General features: G+C 35.0%; 1 long non-coding RNA gene across 1 annotated transcript in view; it reads right to left on the bottom strand.

Annotated features, from left to right (window-relative positions):
• The window catches only part of LOC141568266 (uncharacterized), a 124,353-nt gene extending 103,081 nt beyond the window's left edge, over positions 1-21,272 (bottom strand). Inside the window, exon 1 of the long non-coding RNA XR_012491372.1 lies at positions 21,174-21,272. This is a non-coding gene — a long non-coding RNA (uncharacterized LOC141568266). The remainder of the gene's footprint in view (positions 1-21,173) is intronic.
• Positions 21,273-21,622: the final 350 nt, after the last annotated feature.

The raw sequence follows: 21,622 nt of genomic DNA, 5'->3' as shown, positions 1-21,622 counted from the left end.
CATTTTTCACAGAACTAGAACAAATAATTTTAAAATGTAAATGGAACAACAAAAGACCCTGAAAAGCCACAGCAATCTTGAGGAAGAAGAACAAAGTTGGAGGTATCACACTACCAAATATCAAACTGTAATACAAGGCTATGGTAATCAAAATGGCATGGTACTGGCATAAAAACAGACACATAGATAAATGGAATAGAATACAGAGCCCAGAAATAAACCCATGCCTATATAATCTATGACTAAGAAGGCAAAAATATACAATGAGGCGAAGACAGTCTATTCAATAAATGGTGTTGGGAAAACCAGACAGATACATGTAAAAAAAAAATGAAACTGGACAACATTATTACATCATATAGAAGAATAAACTCAAAATGGATTAAAGACGTAAATGTAAGACTCAAAACCATAAAACTCCTAGAATAAAACATGGGCAGGAAACTCTCTGACGTCATTCTTAGTAACACTCTTTTCAGTAATTTTTTTTCCTTTGATCTATCTCCTCAGGCAAGGGAAACAAACAAAAAAGAAACAATGGAACCACATCAAACTAAAAAGGTTTTTTTTATAACGAAGGAAACCATTAACAAATGAAGACAATCTAGCAATTGGAAGAAGAAATTCACCAATGATACATCCGATAGGGTGTTAATATCCAAAATTTATAAAGAACTCACATAACTCAACACCAAAAAAAAGCAAAGTCCAATTAAAAAATGGGAAGAGGACCTGAAGAGACATTTCTCCAAAGAGGACACGCAAATGGCCAACAAACATATGAAAAGATGTTCAAGATCACTAATCATTAGAGAAATACAAATTAATACCAAAATAAGATATCACCTCACACCAGTTAAAATGGCCACCATCGATAAATCAACAAGCAAGTGGTGGTGAAGATGTGGAGAAAAAGGATCCCCCATGCACTGTTGTTGGGATTACAAATTAGTGAAGCTACTATGGGACACAACATGGAGATTCCTCAAAAAAATTAAAAATAGCACTACCTTATGACCCAGCAATTTCACTTCTGGGTATTCATCTGAAGAAATCCAAAACACTAATTCAAAAAGACTTATGTACCTCTATGTTCATTATAACATTATTTACAATAGCCAAGATATGGAAGCAACTTAAGTGCCCATCAAAAGATGTTTGGATAAAGACAAGGTGGTACATATATACAATGGAATAGATCCAGCCATAAAAAATAATGAAATCTTACTATTTGCAGAAAAAAAACAAAACAAAACAAAAAAAAAACATGGATGGACCTGGAAGGTATTATGCAAAGTGAAATAAGTCAGACAGTGAAAGACAAATACCATATGATCTCATTATATGTGGAATCTAAAGAACAAAATAAACAAATAAACAAAACAGAAACAGACTGATAGGTAGAACAAACTGATGGCTACCAGACAGGAGGAGTGTTGGGGAGCTGGGTGAAAAAGATGAAGGGATTAAGAAATACAAATTGGGGTTCGAAAACTGGAGAGATCCACAGCAGATAAACACTGTGCCTGCTTCTTTCCGTGAACGCATTAAAATTACAACTAAATTATAGAATAAGCAAAGTGGAGTACGATCTGAAGTCTGGCTGAACAGAAGCTTTATAACTAAAGATATAAAGAAGAAGCCACATCGAGAGCAGTAGGAGGGGCAGAGACACAAAACAGGCTGGCCCCAAACCTCTATGTGGCGGAGGAAAATGAGGCGGGATATCTCACCTGTGGAGTTTCCCACTGGACAAGAGACGGATGCTAGCACCACACCAGGCTTCCCAGCTCATAGTACTGTTGCTGGGAAAACATCACATTGTGAAAAAGAGTGGGGATTCAAATTGTTCAGGTGGGATGGAAGGCTCGGGGAAACCCAGACATCCTCTTAAGGGGCCTGCACACAGACTCACTCACTCGCAGGCACTCACCCTGGGCTCCAGCAGAGGGACGATGACTCGGAGAACATCAGAAGCATACAGAGGAAGACTGAGTTGTGTGCCCTCAGAGCAAGTTTTGGAGGACAGTCACCATTTTCCCTGTGAAGTGGCATCCTCCTGTGCAGCTGGGAGGCAGGTGCCATCTTTCTTCTGTTGAGTCCACTCCATCCGGCCAAATCTGAATCTGATTGCTCTGGTGAGCTCTACTGCTCCACCCTGATGACTCACTGGGTATCAGCCCTACCCAATTCCCCCAATACCAGAGTCACTTTCTCTGTGAGCAGCCAGACCCACCACATTGTACTCTTTCTAGGAAAACTGTCAGAGTCTGGGTGCCCCAGGAGGGCAGTGACTGGCCTTTGAACATTTTGCTGAGTAGCTTCAGGCTCAGCACTGGCACCAAACTAGACACTACATTAAGCTGGGAACCAAAACTCTTCCCACTGTAGTGACTCCCTGAGACCCTGCATCACAGGAGGCTTTATCATTCGCTGAACCTTAAGAGAGTTGGCAGGTGGCATCAGGCCTCTGGGTGTCCCAACTTTTCGCAGAGCTACCCTGGGCCTGGTACTGGTGGCAGATGTCCTTGGTTCACAGTGTGGCATCTCCCACGCACCTCCAGGATTAGCACAGGCAGCGAACAACTGCAAATCACTTTGTAGATCCTACCAGGTAGTCCCCAGCTGCTCATAGACAGTGGCTGACATGGGCCTGCACCAAAGCCATTCCTAAGAGGCCCCAGAACCAACATACTTGGAGGTTGGCTTCCAACCACAGCAAGAACATGCCCCAATTAACCCCACAAGTGGCACACACAAAGGGCAGCCTCAACAGAAACCAGAGACCACTGGGACAAATCCCACTCAGTGGGGTAAGCCCCACCCCCACACCCACAGCAGCCTGTAATCTGTGGACATGGCCAAACCCCACAGCCAACCAGCCTGAAAGTCAATCCCACCTACCGATGTGCCAATAGAAATCAAGGCTCAACTATAGCAGGAGGTCCATGCAATCCACACAAGGTATACTCCTGATGCACCCAGCGCAGGTGAACAGGCAGACTGTGTCCCTGGATCCCACAGGACACCTGCTACATAAAGCCACCCAGCCAATACTTGGAAACATAGCAGGTCTACCTCATACATTGAAACAAACACAGAGAGGCAGCCAAAATTAGAAACCAAAGAAATACATAATACATCCGAAATCAAAAAACAGGAGTAAACTCTAGAAAAAGAACAAAATAGAGGCAAGCAACTTACCGGAGCATCTTTGGTTACAAGGATGCTCAAGGAACATAGTTAGACCTTCAACAGAGAGAAAACAAGCAGAAAAAAGGACATAGAAACCATAACAAAGAACCAGTCAGAGGTGAAGAATATAATAACTGAAATGAAGAATGCACTAGAAGGAATCGCCAGCAGACTAGATGAAGCAGAGGATCAAATCAGCAATTTGGAAGACAACATAGCAGAAAACACCCAATCAGAACAGCAAAAGGTAAAAAACAATCCAAAAAAATGAGGACAGTTTCAGAGACTTCTGGGACAACATCAAGCATAACAACATTCGTATCATAGGGGTACCAGAAGAAGAAAGAAAGCAGGGGATTGAGAACGTATTTGAAGAAATAATGACTGAAAACTTTCTAACCTTGTGAAGGGAATAGACATCAAAGTCCAGAAAGCACAGAGAATCCCAAAATGGATGAACTCAAGCAGGCCCACACCAAGACACATTATAATTAGAATGGCAAGAGTTAAAGACAAAGAGGGAATCTAAAAAGCAGCAAGAGAAAGGCAACTAGTAACTTATAAGGCAGTTCCCATAAGATTGTCAGCTGATTTCTCAACAGAAACCTTGCCGGCCAGAAGAGATTGGCACAAAATATTCAATGTGATGAAAAGCAAGGACCTACAACCAAGATTACTCTACCCAGCAAGGCTATCATTTAAAATTGAAGGACAGATAAAGAGCTTCCCAGACAAGAAAAAGCTAAAGGAGTTTATCATCATCAAACCAGTATTACAATGAATGTTAGAGGGCCTTCTTTAAGATGGAAAAAAGAAAAAGATCTAAATTATGAATAATCAAATGACAATAGCTACATATCTATCAACAATTACTTTCAATGTAAATGGATTAAATGTTCCAGTCAAAAGACATATGATGGCTGAATGAATAAGAAAACAAAACCCTTACATAGGCTGCCTACAGGAGAAGCATTACAGATTGAAAGATACACACAGATGAAAAGTAAAGGGAAAGGAAAAAGATATTTTATGGAAATGGAAATGAAAAAAATTTAAAAACCTGGGGTAGCAATACTTATACCAGACAAAATAGACTTCAAAACAAAGGCTATGACAGCAGCTCAAAAAGGACCCAATAATCTCACTTCTGGATATTTATCCAAGGAAACCCAAAATGCTACTTTGAGGGGACGTGTGCATCCATATGTTCATTGCAGCATTGTTCACAATGGCCAAGATGTGGAGGCAGTCTCAGTGTCTGTCAATGGATGAATGGATAAAGGGGAGGTACTGTGTTTCCCCGAAAATAAGCCCTATCTGGAAAATAAAGCCTAGCATGATTTTTTTTTAGGATGACATCCCCTGAACATAAGCCCTAATGCATCTTTTGGAGCAAAAATTAACATAAGGCCTGGTCTTATTTTTGGGGAAACACGGTAGTACATAAACATGGAATATTACTTGGCCAAGAACAGGAATGGGTTCTTGCCATCTGCAGTGGCATGGATAGACTTGGAGTGTAATGTGCTAAGTGGAGTGTCAGACAGAGAAAGACAGATGCAATGTGTCTGCTTATATGTGGACTCTAAGAACAAAATTAACAAACAAAACAGAAACAAACTCATAGATACATAAAACATTTTGACGGTTGCCAGATGGGAGGGAGGTTGTGGGTGTGGGTGAAAAAGGGGGAAGGGATTAAGAAGTACAAATTGGTTGCTGTTCCAACATAGTTATGGGGATGTAAGGTGTAGCATAAAGAATATAGTCAATGATATGGCAATAACTATGTATAGTTCGTGTGGGTACTAGACTAGACAAGGGGATCATTTTGGAAATTATATAATGTCTAATCAGTATGCTGTACACCTGAAATTGATATAGAATAATATTGAATGTCAACTGTAATTGAAAAATTTAAAAAGGGGTGGGGAGGTGAAGGGGAATAAGAGGCCAATTTTTCACATATACAATAAATAAGTAATGGGGATGCAATGTACAGCACAGGGAATATAATCAATAATATTATGATAGCATAGTATGGTGTCAGATGGTTGCTGGACTTATCATGGTGAGCACTTCTTTAGGTATAGAAATGTTGAATAACTGTGGTGTACACCTGAAATTAATATAATATTGTATGTTAGCTATATTTTTAAAAATAAATTTAAAAAAGTACAAAATAGTCACAGAGATGTAAACTACAGCATAGGAATATAGTCAATAGTATAGTAATATCTGTGTATGATGCAAGACTTATTGGGGTATCACCTTGTAAGTTATATAAATTTCTAACCATTATGCTATATACCTGAATCTAATAAAATAACATTTAATGTCAACCATAATTGAAGAATAAAAATAATAATTTTTCCCCAAATTAGAAAGATCTTTGTGAAATGAAGGAGAAAAAAGGAAGGAAAAGGAAGTAAGTTTCTCATAAAGGAAAACATATTGGATTATTTTTTTTAAACAATGTGTAAGTACACATGTACTGTATAGTTATATGTATATAAATTTATTTATTTTGTAAATATGACATATATTTTCCTTTTATATTATATTTGTTTTGTAATTTATCTTATTTGTAATACAGGAGTCAAGCAGATGGTTCAAATGAGTGAAATTAGAGAAGTAACTTGGTGCAGTAAGAAACAGAGTGAAGGGGAATATAGCAAAACGGAAGCAGAAGTCCTATTTAGAGGGAGAAAACTGTTACTAACTTCTTGGTCAAGCTGATTATGTCCAGGTAGAATTGGGGCACAATACTCCTTTTTGTTTTAAAGAGAAGTCAGAAATACACAATTCTCAATTTAAAAATGTTGAAAAGTAAATTTAAAAACATTTTTTAACAGTGCAAGCTAAACAAAATATACCCAGAGTTGAATTCAGGCCACAATCACCAGTTTCCAACTTCCATAATAGTTGTTACTGTGGATTATTTTCATTTTTTGCCAAAATATGAATTTGGGACCAATATTTGGAGGATATTTATTGGTCTGTGAGTTTCCCAAGCATGGTAAATTTGTTATCTATTGCCACATTTGTCACATAGTGCCACAAACTTAACAGCTTCAAAAAAAACGCATTTATCTTCTCACCATTTCTATAGTTTAGAAGTCCAGCATTTCACAGCTGGTTCTCAAGGTCTCACAAGGCTGAAATCCAGGTATTGGCCGTAATCTCATCTAAGACTCAGAGTCTTTTCCCAAGCTCATTGGTTATTAGCAGAATTCAGTTCCTTGCATTTGCAGGACTGAGGTCCTGCTTTCTTGCTGGTTGTCAAGGGGAGTCATTCTCAGCCTCTAGAGACATCCCATGGTGGCCTGACATATGCCCCTCCCCACAACATGGCAGTTTGCTTCTTCAAGGCCAGGAGGAAAAACTCTTCATTTCTTTTAAGAGCTCACCTGATTAGGTCAGGCTCACCCCCAAGTAATTTCTCTTGTGATTAACTTAAATTGACTAGGAATCTTAATTACATCTGCAAAATCCTTTCTGTTGTATAATCACAAGAGTGACATCCCATCATATCTTAAATTCCCATTCACACACACGAGGGGAAAGGATTATGCAGAATGTGTACACCAGGCTGTGAGAATCTTGCAGGCCATCTTAGAATTCTGTCTACATACATGGAACCACCAATTTTGATTATTATGATACTGTAAATAAATATACATGCATCAAACAGGTTCTATGCCCTGATCTTCTTAACAATTACAGTTATCAAGTTGTACTATTTCTCTTCTTACGTTGTGTCATTTGCTTTTAATGAAAAATGATCTAGGATATGAGGTGTGGTCCAAAGATATGGTAAATGTTTAAATTTTAATAATTTATTACTCAAAAAGACACATTGCCATAATCCCCCTCAAAATATTCCCCTTTGCTTAGAACACACTTATCCCATCACTCTTGCCACTTTCTGAAGAAGTTCTTGAATTCCTCTTTCGTGAGTGTCTTTACTTCACCCACACATCGCTTCTGGTATGGCAATTTCTGTTAAATAAAAACATTATGGTGTGTTCTCATCCACCTTATTCACTGGATCTGGCACCATGAGACTTCTGGCTCTTCCCCAAAGTCAAAATGACCTGAAAGGAAAAGGTTTTGAATCGATTCAGGACATCGAGGCAGCCACAACAGCACAACTAAAGACACTCACGAAAGAGGACTTCGAGAACTGTTTCAGAAAGAGGCAAGAACATGGTATAAGTGTGTTCAAAACGAGGAGGAGTATTTTGAGGGCGATTAGTGGTTTTACTGTAATAAAATTTTTTTTTAATTAAAGCATTTACCATATATTTTTTTAAAATCACACCTCATATAGTCTTTTGAAAGTTATTTCTTCATGTTTTGTACAAATAATGAAATTTTTGTCTATAGTCTATGATTTTTTTAAGGAGCCTCATGTGAGGTATTTCTTCGAAAAGTTGCTAGGAAATATTTTGTTTATCCTGGAGAAGTAAGATTTTTTTTTTTCTTTTACTCTAGAAATATAAAATTGATTTTCTCTCTCTTTTCCTTTGGCTGCCATGAAACTTATAGCCAGATTTAAATGGTCTTTTATTATCTGTACATAATAGATGGAGATTCTGTTCTTTTCTTAAATTTATACCCATATTTTTCTAGTGCTGGTTTTAATTCTTAATTTTATATATTTAATGTTTTTGTTGAGGTCATCTCAAATCAAGGAGAAGATACATGACAAATACATAGATTAGATAAATGAGAGGGAGATAAATAAATAAATGATTAAAGTTAAACAGAATAAATAGTAATGAGAAAGACAAAATAAAGATCATGTATGCTTCCCATTTTATAGGTTTTCTGTACATAAATATATATAGCTATCCTCATACCAATGTCTCACTATTTTTGACAGGATGATATCGTACTCATATATTTAAGACCCAGAATCATATTTTGTTCTAGAAAATGAATGATATTATTCCCTTTAGAGTTGGAGACAGTTTAACTGATATGCAAGTCCAAATAGACTGGGAAACAAGGCAACATTCCAAAATGCTGACAAAGGTTTTGGACTTTTCTTGAGCAGCTGATATTCACTGTAGCTTTATTAATTTGTTGAAATATTTAAAATTGCAAAAATAACGTAGGCTAGTGTAAAAAATATGCTTAAAATTTTGGTGAAGATTCACAACATGGTGCTAATTCAAAGCCGAGACAGCATAGTAAAGAGAAGGAGTAAGGAGCATTGGAGTTAACCAAGCCGAGGCCTGAATCAGGCTCTGCTGTTACCTAGTAATCTCGCACAAATTACATACCTTACTGGATCCTTAGTTTCCTCATCTATAAAATAAAATGGATATAATAATATCTACTTCAGAATTATTTTGAGGACTAAATGAGATAAATATGTAAAGCGTTTATCTCAGTGATTGGCATTCATTTTGTGTGACAAGCACTACCCTAGGCCTAGGGATGCAGCAGTAAAGAAAACAGGTATCTACCTTCTTATTGTAGAGCTCATAGTCTAGCAGAAGAAAGAAAATAATCACAGAAATTACTACATAATTACAAGTTGGTAAATAATAGGAGACTATAACAGGAGTATTTAATGTGCTAATAATAAACACTTTATAATGTTTATATATATACAACAACAGATACCCACATACACATATACACATTTCTGTCTAAGATTGATCAATTAGTGATTGGCAAATCTTGACCCAGAACTTGGGCCCTTTCTCACTGGTGAGCTAACATTTCCTCTTTTAAACTTAGGATTTATAAAAGCAGTGTTCATTAAGAAGTTCATGTACTAGTTACATTTACATCACAATTCAATTTGTAATAGAATGTAAAAGACAATCAATAATGATTGAATCACAGGTCTGGAAGGAAACAGAAGAGGTCATATAATTAAACTGCTACCTTCTTGGCAAGTTCTCACCTTAAAAAATATTTTGAGTCAGATATTCTCTTTTTTGTTTGTTTAAAATGTGTTTACATCTGATACACACTGCATGAACCTTGAGACATTATGCTAAGTGAAATAAGCCCTATAACCAAAGGACAAACATTTTATGATTTCCCTCACATGAGGTACCTAGAATCAAATTCATAGAGACAGAAAGTAGCACAGTGGTTTCCAGGTCTGGGAGGAGGGAAGACTGGAGAGTTGTTATTTAATGGGTACAGAATTTTAGCATGGGATGATTTGAAAGTTCTGAAGATGGATAGTGGTGATGTTTGCACAACAATGTGAATGTAGTTAATGTCACTAAATTATACACTTAAAAATGGCTAACATGGTGAATTTTACATTATGCCTATTTTACTGCAATATTGTAGTAAAACATACATAACAAAATATACGTAACATAAAAGTTATGTGTATATATTTATAATTTAAATTACATATATTTATAATTTATATTACATATCATATATATTACATAATATATATTTACAATTTACTACATTATAGTAAAATATACATAACATAAAATTTGATAAAATTTATATATATGTATAGTATATTTACAAAGAATGAAATTGTTAATATTTACCTTTGAATAGGGACCATAATGAAGAGAAATATTTTCAGTTTCTGTGTAATACATATCTCTTTTATTTAGATTGTTTACATTTGTGTACTACTTTTATAATCTGTAAAAAATTTGTAAAACAAAATTTGCTTTCAGCATAAATCCTTATAACAATAAATATGGATAGTATCTATAATATGCACAAAACATAATGCTGTCACATAAAAAATTCAATTTAATTTTCTTTACTAATGAAGAGTAAAGAACAATAATATAAGAAATACACAATGTAAAGGGCTTGCTGGCACCTTAACACAAACAAACTTTCAAGGATCATCTTATCAGGGCCCCACCCTTTATCCACAGTGGTTCCTGTTGTCACGGCCAGAACAGAGAAGCCTTCTTTGGAAGTTAAGCCTGGACACGTCTGGCCAATGCTAGTACATGCTCCAAGGGGACTTCAAGGTAGACATGGAATCAGAAGATTGGAAGGAAGAGAAATTTATCTTGGAGGGTAACTCTGAGGATCAGTCAAATCTGAAAGGGTGATCTGCTAAAGACTCTTCTGTTTTTTCACCACTTTTGTAGGAAGATTATATATAGTCTGTTGGTTGATCCTAGTGACTGGTAGGGGATGAGTGAGGGTCTGAGCAGAGAACAGAAAAAGCAGAGAAGGGTATCCCCTGACCTAAGAAACCCAAAAATGGCATTTGAGCACTCAAGATTCAGGTCTTTCTTGTCTCTGAGAGATATAAAGGCCGTTATGAGTCTCTACAGTCTTCCTTTTTACTCCAAGGACTGAAAGGGGGTGTGCATACATAATAGGTAGTTAATAAGCATTATTCTTCTAACAATTGTAATTATTCAAATCATTACTAAAATTTCCTTCCACAATATACACTTACATCACTAGAAAAATATCAACGCTAACTTATTACGTTCTAACTTGAACCGTTCTGTGTATCATATTACTACTTCTGTATTGTTTGAGTATGTGAACAATGAACATGTTCTGGTAATAGAGTTTACAATTTTTAAGCTCCTACTGATTCCTTAAGGACAGCATTCTACCCCAAGAGGCACCATGTTGCCCTACTACACCCTTGATCTAATTTTTAGCAGGATCCAGCTCTGGATACATTCCAGTCTTCATCAACATACATTAGTTTAGCTTAACTCTAACTTGTGTTAACCTGAAAATAAAAAGGCTGTTCAAAGTGAGAGGCAAAACGCATTTATTCAAGATCAAGCCTTTATTTGAATCAATAAGAATAGCTACTCAGGAAGCACTGATTCAGGCAGAGGCCAAATAATGTTCCAATTAGGAGACAAAGGCAATGGGTATTTATGAGAAAGGGAAGGGGAATAATTACATCAATAGAAGGAAGGCATTTCTATTGGTGCAAGTAACATAATACAGTAATGTTAATTCTAAACAATGTTTTTAATTTCCAGTCATAACTCCTTTCTTGTTATCTTTGCAAATAGTTCTTTGGGGGCACAATGTTACTTTAAGCCTAGTCCAAAGGTTCTTTTGACCTGTTACAACATTCCAAAAATTTGAGGCATAAGACATTCAAGGCAGTTCCTCTGGCATGGCAGCTCTGGCACCATTTTAAAGAGGATCCGTTTTTTGTTTGTTTGTTTGTTTGTTTGTTTGTTTGTTTGACACCTGCAAAGGAATTCTTCAGGATTTTATTTATTACTCTCCACAGTGCCTAGAATGATGCAAACCATGTTCTCGATGCTCAACTATGTTTATCACCTGGCAATTTACTCTAGGTGATTTCTGATACAGGTACAATTTCCTCAGAAAATGGGAGGGCTAAAGTTAGTTTGTCATTAAGGCAGAGTCTATATACTCTCAGAATTCAATAGAAATAATTTATAGTATCTTTACCACAATGGCACCATTCAGATGAGAAAAAAATATTCCTCTTGAAGACTTAGTTTCTGGGTTTCCTACACCTATAAATAATCCTTTAAGCTTTCACTGCATGCTCTTAAAGACAATCATAAAGAAACTAGAATCAACAACTGTTCTTAGAGCAGTTTTTAACAAGTGTCAAACATCGTTATCTTGATTTGTTTATGTGAGCCCTTTTACAAAGCCACATTTTGGGTGATCTGTCTTCTCTAGTTTCCTTTAGAAACTTAACACACATTATATATGTTTCCCAGTGAATGAAATCTTTAATAATTACTAGGGAAAAATGTGAAACAACAGCAATTTATTTTGATAACTTCTTGTTACAGATGTACAGATTTCCTAGATTGGCAATTCAAAGCAGTTTCATTGATTTGTTTGGTTATTGTTTAGTTTGGATACTTGTCTGGTTGAGGTTTTTTTCTCGCCTATAGAATTTAGTACTCTCTTCAACAAAATGTCCTGCAAATTTAGTCAATTTTATATCAGTTATCTAGAGAGAGAGAGAAATAGAGACTCTTTCAAAAAGGTTACATTGAGAGTGATTTTTTATTTAAAAATTAATCCTTAAAACACATCAATTTAGAAAAGAAAAAAAAAATTGCACACTAACTGGTATTTTACTCCAGCAAATAAAGTCAGCTTAAGTGTGATTTTAAATTTTTACTGTAGATTCTTTAATAATCAGATATAGTGATCAGAACCTCAGAAGATTTTGAGAATGAGGAAAACACAATGCTATAAAGTTATAATTGTCCTAGAGAAGAGTTGCTCAGGTGACTGGTAATCTTGAGGAAGACAGAGAAGTATCCTCATACTATCACATGATTAAGGTATGTTATTTATTTTATATCACCCAATGCTAATCTCAGATTATATGCCCATAAAGATGTTATAATTGATAATTCATAGGTACATCATGTACTTTGACTCAAGCTGAGTATAAGTACTCTGAGTACTCTGTAGTCCTGTTAGGCTTGTCTCAGCATAGAGTGGGAGCTTGTAAGATAATGCCTTACAGATCTCACTGAATTCTATTCATGTCATTATTGAATTCAGCCAAAATGTCAAAGAAAACTGAAAGATCTTTATTTTTTTCAGTTTAAATAATCTCTGAAAACAAAATAAAATATCATTGCCTCTAAAAATAATTCAGTTTTATTCAATACAGTTCTTTAAAAAGCTAATTATAACGATTATATTTCTAGAAAAAAAATGTTTTTTCCTGTTTTTTTTATTGAGAAACAGAATAAACGTGAAAAAAGAGAAACAGAGGATAGACATATATGAAAAAACAACATGTAATTTTAAAAAATTGAATAAATAAAAGCTAGATGAAGCCACCTTTTAGATGACACACATACAAAAAAAAAGCTCCAAAATGACTTGATCTTTAAAATCAATAAATATAAGCTCCCTATACTCCTGAGAAAGGATTTCAATAAAACTTTACAAGCTACCACTACGATGGCAAATTTGGATGATTAGGCACATCAATGGAGGAGGGCATCAGAGAGAGAATGTAGGAAAAAGGCAACTGAGTTAGGGTCCTGTTACCAGATACAACAGCATCTGCATAAAGCTTGCCAGAGGCCAAAGTACTGCTTTACTCCGCAAAGGAAGTGTGGCATCTAGTGGTCATTTTGTTTCTGCAGTGCCTGCCTATATTTTGCAAAGAAATAGATGTGATACAGATATTTGAGGTTTAACTGTTTGTTGTTATTGTTGCCGTTGTTTTAAATAAGCCATGTTTTTATCTTGCGTGTTAAGTGTGATTTGTTTAAAGACTTGGCAATAAAATACAAGCTGCTCTTATTTTAAAAAAGTTGTTTCGAATCTATAGTTCTATAAAGTAAGTGTGCTTACCTTTTATTTTGAAAAATATTGCAGAATGAGTTTATTAAATTATACTTACATTAAATAAAATCATTTTTTAATTTTTCTTGGAATATTAAGTTTCCCAAAATGTGAAATGTTTTAAGAAAGGAAAAAACAGTATGCAAATGTAGCGTCTTATCGTGAAAATCTTACAAATCAGAGATTTCAAGTAATAACAGAAATATTGAACTTGAAATTCACACAGTTCTAAAGTACATGTTGCCTTCATTTTGGAAAATAATATTTTCAAAATAAGGTATTTTAAATTCGAAATTATAAACAAATTTCAGGCTTTTTGATTTTAGTTATTCACTGACAAAATAAAAGTTGGACTGGTCCCCAAAAAAATGTACTTCTGAATATTCTTCATGACCCAAAATACATTAACTTACTACATTATTGAGTCATATTTCAAAATTCATTTTTGTTTTCTGTCAAATGCGTCGTGTTTTTTAAAAAAAACTTACAAGTGTACAACTTGGTATTTATTAAAGATTAACAATTTCAAAATAGTGTTTTCCTATGAGTTAACTAAATTTTCAAGTTATCAAAGACTCTAGGCAACTTTTGGTACACTCTAAAATGTTATTTATCTACTATTGATTCCTCAATATTTCCATAGATTTGCTCGTATATCCTGATACAGTTGGCCTTTTAGCAATAGGAAACTTTGAAGAATAGTTTGTGAATTTCAGGTGGGCAATCTGAAATGGCTTGGGTTTTTTGCCACTTGGGGGAATGGAAGCCTATACTTCTGTTCATAGTTTGGTCCCCCCTAGTGGACATCAAGTAGCACTGTAAATTAAAATTTTCACATAATTATCCAATGGTCAATGTAATAGAGATTAGTTGTAGGTTCAGCTGAAGGAAATGAAGTAGTTATGTTCCTGTGATACGTTTGAATCTTACAGTTCACACTTAACTTGGTGTTTAACCATCCATTGTTCAAAATGTGGGTGAAATATCTTTAAATATCTGTAAATCCATGAAGAAAATTATACACTTCCAAAGTTAATACCTTAATGATTTGAAAAATATTGATATACGACATTTATGTATTTGGAAAGTTTTCTGCTTCTTTATTTCCAAGGGAGCTAAATAATCATCCATACTCTGTTCCATGAAACTTTTGTGAATTTGGAAATACCCCTTCTTCGACTTCCTAAAAGATAGCTCACTCTTATGATTACACAGTGGCTTATAAAATGTGCAACAATATTTCTTAAATGGAAAGCTCTTCTCTCTCTTATAATGATATTCATTAGCATATATTTCTCCCACACCTTTCTGGACATGAATGAGAAAATGAAATGGAAAGAATCAGTGAATTTTTAATGCAATATTTGTGTTTAATAAAATTTGTTCTTAATAAAGAGTTTAGTAAAAGTTTGAAATAGGGAGGAGGAGGGGAGAGGCGGACAGAAGTGTGTGGAGTTGCTCTGCAACCTCCGGGAAAAGGAAGGATTGCTCTGGTATGGTTATTTCAGCACTGTACTATACAAATAGTCATGGCAAAATACAGCAACTTAACACAAGTGCATTCTGGGTACATAGTTGCAAATGGCATCAGTGTCAGTTATAACAGGGTTTCTACCAGTATTAAATGTGAAAGTTTCCCATAATGTCTAAAGCACTACACAAATATAAGATAGTGCTATTAGTACTGCTACTTTCATCAGGAGGGATAAGAGCTAAGACATAGAATCTTGCAAAGGGATAAACACAGTTTTAACTGGTATAAATACATCACTTCATTTGATCCTCACAACATCTATATAAGGCAGGCTCTATTTTATCCTTATTTTACATAAGAGGAAAATGAGGCACAGATATGTTAATTACCCAAAGCCACACAATTAGGAAATGATAGTGTAAGGTATTAGCCCACAGTCCTAGCTCCTAAATCTGTGTGCTTAACGTCTAAAAAATCTTAAAGTAACATTAGTAATGCTAATAATAGTACTGGGAATAAGAGTCTACTAAAAATATATATTAAATGCATAAATTGGAACTAAATTATTATATCCTCAATTTGAGTTAAATTCTCCTTTAAAATTAAAAGCATTGCTATCATACAGTACAGATGTTGATATTGTCCTTTAGATTTATTTTTACATTTGAGAAAACAAGCAGCAAAAAATGCCCTCTTGTAGAATCAGCTTGTAGTTATAGGTTGATATTTAGAATAAAAATAGTAAAATGACAAGGCGCTGTACCAACTTGTAACAAGATAAAAAGTAATCCAAGACATTCATTTATTCTTTTCTTTTTTTTAAGTAGTGAACTACTCATAACCTTTCAAAAGCATTGGATTAAAGGGAGATTTACCTTTTTCTTTGAAAACAGCTTGCATGTAAAGGTTTGGAAGTTCCCCAGTTCTAGGTTATAAAAGGTGTGAGTTTATATAAATGTATTATTCTTCAGAGGTATTTAGAAGTGTGTTCATTGTATAAAATGCTAAATAACTTACACTAATTTCAAGATATTTCTTAAAGTTATGAAAGATCAAAATATCAAATCTGCGATATCACCATTGATACACTTTAATCTTTGTATATAGTATTCACCATCATTTTCCCCACAATGAAAATACTGTTATCCTGTTTTATGATACATTGTTCTATCTTCTGTAATGTTAATTTTCATGATATAATCTGATATAAGGAAATTCAGAGCTCAAATTACATGAATTTCTTATACTAAAAAAGATAAAAATCAATCTTTTATAAGTTTTCTTTTTTGCAAATTGATATGTTCCTGATTGTTTTACAAGTGGGATTTTTTATTTTTAATAGACAAAAAAATATAAGTACCAATATATTAGAGCCAACACCAAAAGTATCCCAACAGAGTAGGTTATTCAAAGAATAAATGACCTTTGACTAATAAAGGAAATGAATAGAAGCAATTATAATGAGGTCTTCAGAACTGCTTTAGGTGTTTTAAAGTTCTCTTATTTCACTGATTTTCAAATTGTGGCTACCATTACCAGGTATTTATTAGAAATGCAAATTGTCAGGCCCACATCAGAACTACTCAATCTGAAACACTAGAGGTGGGACCCACCAATCTATATTTTGATAAGCTTTCCAACTGTCTGATTTAATCTTCATTGAAATTAATAATTTTTATATTTTACAAACAAAGGTTAAACAAAATCCTAATGAGAGAGAGAGAGAGAGAGAGAGAGAGAGAGAGAGAGAGAGAGAGAGATCCAACTCTGTGCTGCCTACAAAGAACACATTTTAGATTCAAAGACGCAAATAAATTTGAAGTTAAAAAATTTTTAAAAGATACACATGCAATTAATAATCATAAGAGCACTGTAATGAGAACACTAATATCAGACAGAATAGACTTTAAGACAAAAGTATTAATAGAGATAAAGAGTGACATTTTCAAATAAAAGGGCCAATTCATCAGGGAGACATAACAATTATAAACATATAAGCATCTAGCAACAGAGCCCCGAAATATATGAAGCAAAAAATAACAGAATTGAAGGGAGAAATAGACAATTCAAGAATAATAGTGGAGGCTTCAATACTCCACTCTGAATTATAATGGACAGAGCAACTGGACAGAAAATCAACAAGGATATAAAATATGTTCTCTGACCATGAGGGAATTAAATTAGATATCAAAATAGAAGAAAAAAATGGGAAATCTACAAATACTGGGGGTGCCAAAAAAATGTATACAAGTAGACAGTTTGGGCAATGTTGCTCAGACAGTGTAGTTCACTATAATCAGAAGTGTCTGGATGCTGATGGTAACCACTTTGAGCACCTCTTGTAATTGCAGAAGTCAAATGTGACTTCTTTTGTACCCATCTTTTGTTATCGGTATATATTATTACAATTTTAATACAATTTTTCTTTCTTAAAATTTGTATACATTATTTTTGGCACCCTCTGTATTTATAAATTTTAAAATATACTTCTAAACAACCTATGAGTCAAAGAAGAAATTAAAAGGGAAATTAAAAAATATTCTGAGCTGAATAAAAATGAAAACACAACATATCACAATTTATGAGATGTTGCAAAACCAATGTTTAGAGGGAAATGTATAGCTATCAATGTGTATATTCAGAAAGAAATAGAAAAACTAAATAGACATAACAAGTAAAGAAATTAAACCAGTTATCAAAAATTTTCACACACAAAAAAACCCAGACCCAGATGGCCTCCCTAATAAGTTTGACCAAACATTTAAAAAGTAATAACAAATATTCACAAATTCAGAAAACAGAAAAGGAAGTAACACAGTTTACCTTATGAGATGAGTTTAATCTACACATTAGAAAAGAATAAAAGATCATAAAAAAAGAGAAAACACAAATTACCAAAATTAGTAATGAAAGAGAGGACATCGCTACAGAAATTAAAATTATCATAAAGGAATACTGTCAACAACTCTATGCCAACCAACTAGACAACTCAGATGAAATGGACAGATTCCTAAAAAAAGACAAAAATACTGTAAATTAAACTTGACTCAAGAAAAATAGAATCTCTGCCTTTTATTTCAGTGGGTTTGTGCCAGAACACAGGTGTCAAAAAACCTCGCTAAACCTAAGCCAAAATGGGAAAGGAAAAGACTCATATCATCATCTTCCTAACTGGACACATAGATTTTGACAAGTATACCACTACTGGTCATTTGATCTACAATGTGATGGGATTGACAAAGAACCATAGAAATATTTGAGAAGGAGGCTGCTGAGATGGGAAAGGGCTCCTTCAAGTATTCCTGGGTCTTGGATAAACTGAAAGCTGAACCTGAGCGTGTGATCACCATTGTTAGCTCCCTGTGGAAATTCAAGACAAGCAAGTATTATGTGAGCAACATTGATGCCCCAGGACACAGAGACTTTATCAAAAACATGATTACAGAAACATCTCAGGCTGACTGCTGTCCTGATTGTTGCTGCTGGTGTTGGTGAATGTGAAGCAGGTATCTCCCAGAATGGGCAGACCTGTGAGCATGCCCTTCTGGCTTACATATTGGCTTACAACTAATTGCTGGTGTTAACAAAATGGACTCTACTGAGCAGCCTTGAAGCCAGAAGAGATATAAGGAAATCGATAAGGAAGTCTGCACCTACATTGAGAAAATTGGCTACAACCTTGACACAGTAACATTCGTGCTGATTTCTGGATGGAATGGTGACAACATGCTGGAGCCAAGTGCTAACATGCCTTGGTTCATGGGATGGAAAGTCACCCATAAAGATGGCCGTGCCAGTGTAACCATGTTGCTTGAAGCTCCGGATTGCATCCTGCCACCAACTGTTCCAACTGACAAGCCTTTGCATCTGCCTCTCTAGGATGTCTACAAACTTGATGGTATTGGTACTGTCCCTGTGGGCCAAGTGGAGACTGCTGTTCTCAAACCCAGCATGGTGGTCACATTTGCTCCAGTCAACGTTAAAACTGAAGTAAGGTCTATTGAAATGCACCATGATGCTTTGAGTGAAGGTCTTTCTGGGGACAATGTGGGCTTCGATGTCAAGATGTTTGTCATGGCAATGCGGCTGGTGACAGCAAAAGTGAGCCACCAATGGAAGCAGCTGGCTCCATAGCTCAGGTGATTACCCTGAACCATCCAGGCCAAATCAGTGCTGATATGCACCTGTGCTCCATTGTCACACAACTCATATTGCTTGCAAATTTGCAGAGCTGAAGGAAATTGATCATCATTCTGGGATAAAGCTGGAAGATGGCCCAAAGTTTTTAAAATCTGGTGATGCTGCGATCATTGATATGGTTCCTGGCAAGCCCATGTGTGTTGAGAGGCTTTCTGAGAATCCTCTGGGCCGTTTTGCTGTTTGTGACATGAGACAGACAGTTGCTGTGGGTGTCATCAAAGCAGTGGACAAGAAGGCAGCTGGAGCTGGCAAGGTCACCAAATCTGTCCAGAAAGCTCAGGAGTCTAAATGAATATTATCCCTAATAACTGCCACCTATTTTAATCAGTGGTGGAAGAATGGTGCCTCAATTGGCCATTTAAGTTTAATAGTAAAAGACTGGTTAATGATTATAATGCATCATACAAACTTCAGAAGAAAAGGAGAATGTTTTGTGGACCATTTGGGGTTTTTTATTGTGGCAGTTTTTAGGTTATTAGTTTTTTTTAAATCACTACTTTTTAATGGAAACAACTTGACAAAAAATTTGCCACAGAATTTTGAGACCCATTAAAACAAAGTTTAATGAGATACCTGTGTGTTCTTTTGGTAGCACTGTAACTTCCTATAGTACTACTTAGGTAAGAGACTTAAAAATAAGAGTAGCCCATAACATATCTCTGGTTTACAACTGCTGAAACTTTAGAATTTGATAATTCTGGGTGAACATTTTATTCTGGGTGGGAACTTTGGGTTTTTTCACCTTATCTTAAGGGAAGGAAACATCTGTTTACATAGTAAAAAGCTATGGGAAGCAATCTGTTGGTGCAACACTTCATAGGTTGGGACCAATATGCAAAGAGGAAGTTTGTTCACGGGTAAGCTATTTACAAAGGCCGAATTTTGTAATATTAAAGTCCACATGTTGCATACAAAATTTTGTGTAGTTATATCAATATTGAGTAAATTTGTTGGTATGTCAAATTTTAGTTTTCTAGTTATTGGGATGTGAATTCTCACATTTACAAAAACTGAGGTAGTTCAAAGAACCTAAATAATATTGAGGCTTAAATAATATTGAGCATTGTCTTGCTATATAGTTAATTGTATCCAGATTCTAGGAAAAATAAATGATACTGGAAGTTAAAAAAAAAGAAAAGAAAAATAGAAAATGTGAATATATCTATAACAAATAAAGAAATTGAACTAGTAATTTGAAATCTTCCCACAAAAATAAAGCTCAATGCTAGATGGCTTCAATGATGAATTCTACCAAATATTTAAACAAGAAAGAATACCAGTCCTTCCCAAACTCTTCCCAAAGACAGAGGAGAAGGGAATACTTTCCAACTCATGATATAAAACCAATATTATCGTGATACCGAAGCCAGACAACGATATCACAAGAAAACTACAAACAAATATCCCTCATGAATATACACACAAAAGTCCTCAACAATACATTAGCAAACCAAATCCAGGAACATATAAAAAGCATAATGAGCAAGTGGGATTTAAAACCTGGAATGCAAGGAATACACGGTTGATTTAGCATCCCTAGATATTAATGTGATATCTTAATAGAATTAAGAATAAAACACACAGGCTCTTCTTAATAGATGCAGGAAAAGCACTTGACAAACTTCATTATGATAAAAACAAAAACAAACAAACAAAATGACCTCTCAACAGCCAGGAATAGAAGGAATCTTTTGTTACCTGATGAAAGAAATCCATTAAAAACCTACAGCTAACTCCATACCTAATGATGAAAGAGTGAATGCTTTCCCCCTAAGAAAAAGGCAGACCCCTTTTTCTGGTTTGTTCTCACCACTTTTGTGCAACATTTTATACTGTAATCAGGTGCTATAGACCCAATGTTGATGTCCCCCCAAAATTCGTATGTTGAAATTTAATGCTCAATATGATAGTATTTGGAAGTTGTTTTGTTTTGTTTTTTCTTTGGCAGGTGGGGCTTTTTGGGATTAGTGCCCTTATAAAAAAGATCTCAGACACCTACCTTACTCTCCTACCCTGTGAAGATAGAGAGAAGACGGCTGTCTGTGAGCCAGGAGCGGGTCCTTAGCAGACACCTAATCTGCCAGTGTCTTGATCTCAGACTTCCCAGCCTCCAGAACTGTGAGAAATAAATTGTTGTTTAAGCCACCCAGTCTATGGTATTTTTCTTATTGCATCCTGCACTGACTAAAATGTCGGTAATAAATAAACAAATAAACAAACAAACAAATAAGTAAAATCCACATGAAAAAGGAAGAAGTGAAAAATTGTATTTATTCACAGGCAACATAATCTAATATGTAGAAAATCCCGAAGAATCTACAACGAAACTATAAGAATAAGATCAGCAATGTCATGGGACACCATATCAACACAAAAATCAATCATACTTCTAAACACTAGAAATGAACAACCCAAAATGAAATTTAAAGAAAATGAAAGCAACAGTCC

This window comes from Rhinolophus sinicus, linkage group LG02, assembly GCF_036562045.2.
Source record: "Rhinolophus sinicus isolate RSC01 linkage group LG02, ASM3656204v1, whole genome shotgun sequence".
In the NCBI taxonomy this organism is placed as follows: Eukaryota; Metazoa; Chordata; class Mammalia; order Chiroptera; family Rhinolophidae; genus Rhinolophus; species Rhinolophus sinicus.
The sequence above is the reverse complement of the archived record's forward strand: the minus strand, read 5'-3'. Positions and strand labels throughout refer to the sequence as shown.